We start from the raw sequence: 8,548 nt of genomic DNA, 5'->3' as shown, positions 1-8,548 counted from the left end.
TGGTGTGTAATTTCTCGTGCAAAATGCGATCTGGCCGCGCTGGCCCGAGGTGCCGCATTAGTTATTGACCTTTATTATTTTAATGGCGTGCCGATCAGTTTTGAAGCACAAATAACTGGTACTGTACGCAGAGAAAATATAAACTACTCTACCACTACCCCACCTCCAGTACTAGTAGTATAAAAAAGATATATAGGCTGGAGCTTCAGCGCTTTCTTGCTAAGGGCTGCCCACTTGCTTCTCACACTACCACCCTCTCTCCAGATCTAAAAAAGACGGCCCCTCTCTCCCTCCTCACCGGTGGTCACAGATCCACCGGGGAAGAGAAGGACGTGCAGCGTTGACGCACTCGTCATCAGCGAGCGAGGTCACGCACTGACGACAAGGTCGTCCTCTCAAACCTAGCGACCGCGCGGGATGGCCTCCGTCCCCAAGCTCGTTGCCGTAGTGTGTGCGGAGGACGACGACCACGAGCGAAGCCACTTCCCGCCGACCCTCAGGTATGCTACCTCTTTTCGAGCCATAACCTTGTTCTATTGCCCCATCTGCTATGTCGTTGCATGTGGATCTTTTTCCACTCCACCATCTTCCCAATTTGCTATCCTCTACTCTGCTGGCCACGCAGACGAAAACCATAATTTGCACTATTAAAGGAAACCCTACTTCATGCAGACTAATCCATGTTTGGGTTGAATAAGGAAAGGAAGGGAGACTGTACTGTCCAAGAGAGTAGGCATCGAACCCGCATCTAGGTTGAAAAGGGGAAAATCAGTAGCTAAGGTACGAGTCTCGTGTCTCTTAGTTGAAGAAGGGTAGAAAGGCATGACAACGCAATAGAGAATGACCAGGTCGATTGGTTTGTTGTCCTTGCATAGGAAAAAGGTGGCTAAAGAGAACAAAAATTGGACCGTAATCCACATATGCTGCCTGGATATTTGTTGCTCTGGGCAACCATACCTCCCTCACCACTCTGCGTCCGTGGAGGTACATCGTACTGGTGCCTCCCATGCTCTTATTGCCACTTTTTTTGCTGTTAGTATAACGCCAGCAGTCAAGTCAAGCAATGCTATTGCTAAAGTGATGCCACATTTAACTAATGCCGCTCTCAGTCTAATGCCACCCATAAATTTAAGCAATGCCATTTAATGTCACTGGATTATTTCAGGGTTAGCTGTTGATTGTGGATGTATTAAAGATTTTTCAACTATAAGTCATTCTAATGCTGTTGCACAGCCAGTATACCAACGATGAAACTTGTTACTCCCGTCATATTTTTGCACTGTTAATGCTTATAGATTACATACCTCACTTTCATGAGATAAGTTAATTTTTTTGTACAGTGTCACCAAAATGCCAAGGCGCTGATGTCATTTTATTTTGGTTAAACTGCACAGACAATTATGAAGACAAGAGGAAAGGTCAAGAGTGGGCACCTCCTCCTCCGGCTGTTCTCTTGAGGAGGTCTGTATGTTTGTCTCTAATGCCTGTCGACTACATACCTGACATCATGATGTAATGTTAAGTCATTTCCTTTTGTACAGTGTCATTGAATTTTCAAGGCGGTGATGGCATTTTATTTTAGTAGAACTGCACAAAATTTGCTTAAAAGAAGAGGAAAGGTCAGGAATGGCTCAGTTTTTCAGAAAAAAAAACTACTGTACGTATGCCTTCCTGACATCAACCATTGTTGCTTTATTTATTCCTTCAAACAAGTGGTTAGAAATAGTCTTGCTACCTTTTCCCATTAAGAAATTGGAATGCTTATATTTGTGAGTCTATGCTTCAACTAGTGCCACTTTTAGAGTAATCACACTTTCAATATCTATGCAAACAGGGATGCTCGATTTTAGTGGAACTGCACAAAAAGTCCAACTGGTTCAACATTAGGAGCATGTTTTTCCCAACCTTTATATCCAATTGGTGGCACTATGAGCTGTTCATTACGAAGGTACATGGTTTGCTACTATCTTGCTACTCTTTTTGTACTGTCATTAGATAGTAACACTAGCGGTTTGCATGTGAATTTATTGGCAGGGTGGACCTACATTGGAGGTGCAGGATAGGATTCAATGGCTGGATGCTCAATTTTGGTTGTATCGATTTCACCTCTTCCATCACTGCGAAAATGGATATCCTTGGTCTGATGAAGAATAGGCGCTATATTTTTGCTCTGAACCAACAAATCAATTTAGTATGAAATTGTCCAGGGCAAAACATAACTGTATCAGATTCTCCAGTGCAGAACATGACAGATGCTAAGCGGAAGAAACATGTTTAAACCGAAAATACAAGGTGTGGTATATGTTTACTAGCTGCTTGATATTTGTGCAGACAGAGATGTCTGCCCGTTGCTATTTGGCAAACCAACAAAGTGCCCGCAATCTTGGTTGAACTACACAAGAGAATAGTATAGTCACTGCATGTAGTGCCATTTGAAAATAGACACAGAAAGATAGGATATTCACTTCATGGACTGCAGAAAAGTAGTATTGTACTATTTATTGGCCAACACTAGCTGCTTCATTGCTTTGGTCTGATTATACAATGGGCATCATTTTTGTTGGAAATATGCCCTAGAGGCAATAATAAATTAGTTATTATTATATTTCCTTGTTCATGATAATCGTTTATTATCCATGCTAGAATTGTATTGATAGGAAACTCAGATACATGTGTGGATACATAGACAACACCATGTCCCTAGTAAGCCTCTAGTTGACTAGCGCGTTGATCAATAGATGGTTACGGTTTCCTGACCATGGACATTGGATGTCGTTGATAACGGGATCACATCATTAGGAGAATGATGTGATGGACAAGACACAATCCTAAGCATAGCACAAGATCGTGTAGTTCGTATGCTAAAGCTTTTCTAATATCAAGTATCATTTCCTTAGACCATGAGATTGTGCAACTCCCGGATACCGTAAGAGTGCTTTGGGTGTGCCAAACGTCACAACGTAACTGGGTGACTATAAAGGTGCACTACGGGTATCTCCGAAAGTGTCTGTTGGGTTGGCACGAATCGAGACTGGGATTTGTCACTCCGTGTAAGCGGAGAGGTATCTCTGGGCCCACTCGGTAGGACATCATCATAATGTGCACAAAGTGATCAAGGAGTTGATCACGGGATGATGTGTTACGGAACGAGTAAAAGAGACTTGCCGGTAACAAGATTGAACAAGGTATCGGGATACCGACGATCGAATCTCGGGCAAGTATCGTACCGCTAGACAAAGGGAATTGTATACGGGATTGATTAAGTCCTTGACATCGTGGTTCATCCGATGAGATCATCGTGGAACATGTGGGAGCCAACATGGGTATATAGATCCCGCTGTTGGTTATTGACTGGAGAGTCATCTCAGTCATGTCTGCATGTCTCCCAAACCCGTAGGGTCTACACACTTAAGGTTCGGTGACACTAGGGTTATAGAGATATTAGTATGCGGTAACCCGAAAGTAGTTCGGAGTCCCGGATGAGATCCCGGACGTCACGAGGAGTTCCGGAATGGTCCGGAGGTAAAGAATTATATATAGGAAGTGCTATTTCGGCCATCGGGACAAGTTTCGGGGTCACCGGTATTGTACCGGGACCACCGGAAGGGTCCCGGGGGCCCACCGGGTGGGGCCACCTGCACCGGGGGGCCACATGGGCTGTAGGGGGTGCGCCTTGGCCTATATGGGCCAAGGGCACCAGCCCCTAGAGGCCCATGCGCCAAAGGGACAAGAGGAGGGGAGAGTCCTAAAGGGGAAGGCACCTCCAAGGTGCCTTGGGGAGGATGGACTCCTCCCCCCCCTTGGCCGCACCCTTCCTTGGAGGAAGGGGCAAGGCTGCGCCCTCCCCCTCTCCCTTGGCCCTATATATAGTGGGGGGAAGGGAGGGCAACCATACCTGAGCCCTGGCGCCTCCCTCTCCCTCCCATGACACATCTCCCTCCTCCCGCAGCGCTTGGCGAAGGCCTGTTGGAATCCCGCTACTTCCACCACCACGCCATCATGCTGTTGGATCTCCATCAACCTCTCCTTCCCCCTTGCTGGATCAAGAAGGAGGAGACGTTGCTGCTATGTGATGTGATATGGCCAAAAGGATGTGATGAATGATATATGTGATGTATGAGATTGATCATGTTCTTGTAATAGGAATCACGACTTGCATGTCGATGAGTATGACAACCGGAAGGAGCCATAGGAGTTGCCTTAATTTATTTATGACCTCCTTGTCAACATAAACGTCATGTAATTACTTTAATTTATTGCTAACCGTTAGCTGTAGTAGTAGAAGTAATAGTTGACGAGACAACTTCATGAAGACACGATGATAGAGATCATGATGATGGAGATCATGGTGTCATGCCGGTGACGATGATGATCATGGAGCCCCGAAGATGGAGATCAAGTGGAGCAAAGTGATGATGGCCATATCATGTCACTATTTGATTGCATGTGATGTTTATCATGTTTATGCATCTTGTTTACTTAGAACGACGGTAGTAAATAAGATGATCCCTCATAATAATTTCAAGAAACTGTTCCCCCTAACTGTGCACCGTTGCGACAGTTCGTTGTTTCGAAGCACCACGTGATGATCGGGTGTTAGATTCTAACGTTCACATACAACGGGTGTAAGACAGATTTACACACGCGAAACACTTAGGTTGACTTGACGAGCCTAGCATGTGTACAGACATGGCCTCGGAACACAGAAGACCGAAAGGTCGAGCATGAGTCGTATGGTAGATACGATCAGCATGAAGATGTTCACCGATGTTGACTAGTCCGTCTCACGTGATGATCGGACACGGCCTAGTCAACTCGGATCATGTAATCACTTAGATGACTGGAGGGATGTCTATCTGAGTGGGAGTTCATAAGATGAACTTAATTATCCTGAACATAGTCAAAAGGTCTTCGCAAATTATGTCGTAGCTCGTGCTTCAGTTCTACTGTTTAGTTATGTTCCTAGAGAAAATTTAGTTGAAAGTTGATAGTAGCAATTATGCGGACTAGGTCCATAAACTGAGGATTGTCCTCATTGCTTCATAGAAGGATTATGTCCTTAATGCACCGCTCAGTGTGCTGAACCTCGAACGTCGTCTGTGGATGTTGCGAACATCTGACATACACATTTTTGATAACTACATGATAGTTCAGTTAAACGGTTTAGAGTTGAGGCACAGAAGACGGTTTTGAAACGTCGCGAAACATATGAGATGTTTCGAGGGCTGAAATTGGGATTTCAGGCTCGTGCCCACGTCAAGAGGTATAAGACCTCCGACGATTTTCTTAGCCTGCAAACTAAGGGAGAAAAGCTCAATTGTTGAGCTTGTGCTCAGATTGTCTGAGTACAACAATCATTTGAATCAAGTGGGAGTTGATCTTCCAGATGAGATAGTGATGTTTCTCCAAAGTCATTGCCACCAAGCTGCTAGAGCTTCGTGATGAACTATAACATATCAGGGATAGATATGATGATCCTTGAAATATTCGCGATGTTTGACACCGCGAAAGTAGAAATCAAGAAGGAGCATCAATTGTTGATGGTTGGTGAAACCACTAGTTTCAAGAAGGGCAAGGGAACAAAGGGATGCTTCATGAAACGGCAAATCAGCTGCTGCTCTAGTGAAGAAACCCAAGGTTGAACCCAAACCCGAGACTGAATGCTTCTGTAATAAGGGGAACAACCACTGGAGCAGAATTACCCTAGATACTTGGTAGATGAGAAGGCTGGCAAGGTCGATAGAAGTATATTGGATATACATTGTGTTAATGTGTACTTTACTAGTACTCCTAGTAGCACCAGGGTATTAGATACCGGTTCGGTTGCTAAGTGTTAGTAACTCGAAATAAAAGCTACAGAATAAACGGGGACTAGCTAAAGGTGAGCTGTCGATATGTGTTGGAAGTGTTTCCAATGTTGATATATATCATACACTCCCTCTACCATCGAGTTTGGTGTTTGCGTTGAGCATAGACATGATTGGATTATGACTATCGCAATACGGTTATTCATTTAAGGAGAATAATGGTTACTCTGTTTATTTGAATAATACCTTCAATGGTCTTACACCTAAAATGAATGGTTTATTGAATATCGGTCGTAGTCATACACATGTTCATGCCAAAAGATATAAGATAGTAATGATAGTACCAACTACTTGTGGCACTGCCACGTAAGTCATATCGGTATAAAACGCATGAAGAAGCTCCATGTTGATGGATCTTTGGGCTCACTCGTTTTTGAAAAGTTTGAGACATGCGAACCATGTCTATTGGTGTATATGCATGAAGAAACTCCATGCAAATGGACCATTTGGGCTCACTTGATTTTGAATCACTTGAGACATGCAAATCATACCACATGGGCAAGATGACTGAAAGCCTCGGTTTCAGTAAAATGGAACTAGAAAGCAATTTGTTGGAAGTAATACATTTTGATGTGTGCAGTCCAATGAGTGCTGAGGCGTGTAGTGGATATCGTTATGTTCTTACTTCACAGATGATTTGAGTAGATGTTGAGTATATTTACTTGATGAATCACGAGTCTGAATTATTGAAAGGTTCAAGTAATTTCAGGGTGAAGTTGAAAGATCGTCGTGACAAGAGGATAAAATATCTATGATATGATCATAGAGATGAATATCTGAATTACGAGTTTGGCACAGAATTAAGACATTGTGGAAATTGTTTCACAACTAATACAGCCTGGAACACCATAGTGGGATGGTGTGTCCGAACATCGTAACTGCACCCTATTGGATATGATGCATACCATGATGTCTCTTATCGAATTACCACGATAGTTTATGGGTTAGGCATTAGAGACAACCACATTTACTTTAAATAGGGCACCACGTAATTCCGATAAGATGACACCGTATGAACTATGGTTTAGAGAAACCTAAGCTGTCATTTCTTAAAAGTTTGGGGCTGCGACGCTTATGTGAAAAAGTTCTAGGCTGATAAGCTCGAACCCAAAGCGGATAAATGCATCTTCATAGGACACCCAAAACAGTTGGGTATACCTCCTGTCTCAGATCCGAAAGCAATAAGGGATTGTTTCTAGAATCGGGTCCTTTCCCGAGGAAAAGTTTCTCTCGAAAGAACTGAGTGGGAGGATGGTGGAGACTTGATGAGGTTATTGAACCGTCTCTTCAACTAGTGTGTGACAGGGCACAAGGAGTTGTTCCTGTGGCAGCTACACCAATTGAAGTGGAAGCTTATGATAGTGATCATGAAACTTCAGATCAAGTCACTACCAAACCTCGTGGGATGACAAGGATGCGTACTACTTCAGAGTGGTACGTAATCCTGTCTTGGAAGTCATGTTGCTAGACAACAATGAACCTACGAGCTATGGAGAAGCGATGGTGGCCCGGATTCCATAAATGGCTCGAGGCCATAAAATCCGAGAGAGGATCCATGTATGAAAAACAAAGTGTAAGACTTTGGCAGACGGCTCGATGGTCGTAAGCTGTTGAGTACAGATGGATTTTAAAAGGAAGACGGACAATGATGGTAAGTATCACCATTAAGAAAGCTCGACTTGTCGTTAAGAATGTTTCCGACAAGTTCAAGGAGTTGACTACGATGAGACTTTCTCACTCGTAGCGATGCTAAGAGTCTGTTGGAATTATATTAGCGATTACTGCATTATTTATGAAATCTTGCAGATAGGATGTCAAAACATTGTTTTCTCAGACGATTTTTGAGGAAAGGTTGTATGTGATACAACCGAAAGGTTTTGTTCAATCCTGAAAGATGCTAATAAGTATGCAAAGCTCCAGCAATCCTTCTAAGGACTGGAGTAAGCATCTCGGAGTTGGAATGTATGCTTTGATGATGATCAAAGATTTTGGGTGTATACAAAGTTTATGAGAAACTTGTATTTCCAAAGAAGTGAGTGGGAGCACTATAGAATTTCTGATATAATATTGTTGACATATTATGGATCAGAAATGATGTAGAATTTCTGGAAAGCATATAGGGTTATTTGGAAAGTATTTTTCAATGGAAAGCCTGGATTAAGCTACTTGAACATTGAGCATCAGATCTATGATAGATCAAAACTCTTAATGGTACTTTCAAATGAGCACATACCTTGACATGATCTTGAAGGTGTTCAAGATGGATCAGTCAAAGAAGGAGTTCTTGCCTGAGTTGTAAGTTATGAAGTTAAGACTTAAAGCTCGACCACGGCAGAAGAAAGAGGAAGGACGAAGGTCGTCCCCTATGCTTTTGTAATAGGCTCTCTACAGTATGCTATGCTATGTGCCGCACCTGAAGTGTGCCTTGCCATTAGTCAGTCAAGGGGTACAAGAGTGATCCAAGAATGGATCACAGGACAGCGGTCAAAGTTATCCTTAGTAACTAGTGGACTAAGGAATCTTCTCGATTATGGAGGTGATAAAGAGTTCGACTTAAAGAGTTAGGTCGATGCAAGCTTAACACCTATCCGGATAGCTCTGAGTAGAGATACCGGATACGTATAATGGAGCAACAATTTAGAATAGCTCCAAGTAGAACAGTTATTTGAAATGGCTCCAAA

This window comes from Triticum urartu, chromosome 4, assembly GCF_003073215.2.
Source record: "Triticum urartu cultivar G1812 chromosome 4, Tu2.1, whole genome shotgun sequence".
NCBI lineage: Eukaryota > Viridiplantae > Streptophyta > Magnoliopsida > Poales > Poaceae > Triticum > Triticum urartu.
Note: the sequence above shows the minus strand (reverse complement) of the source record.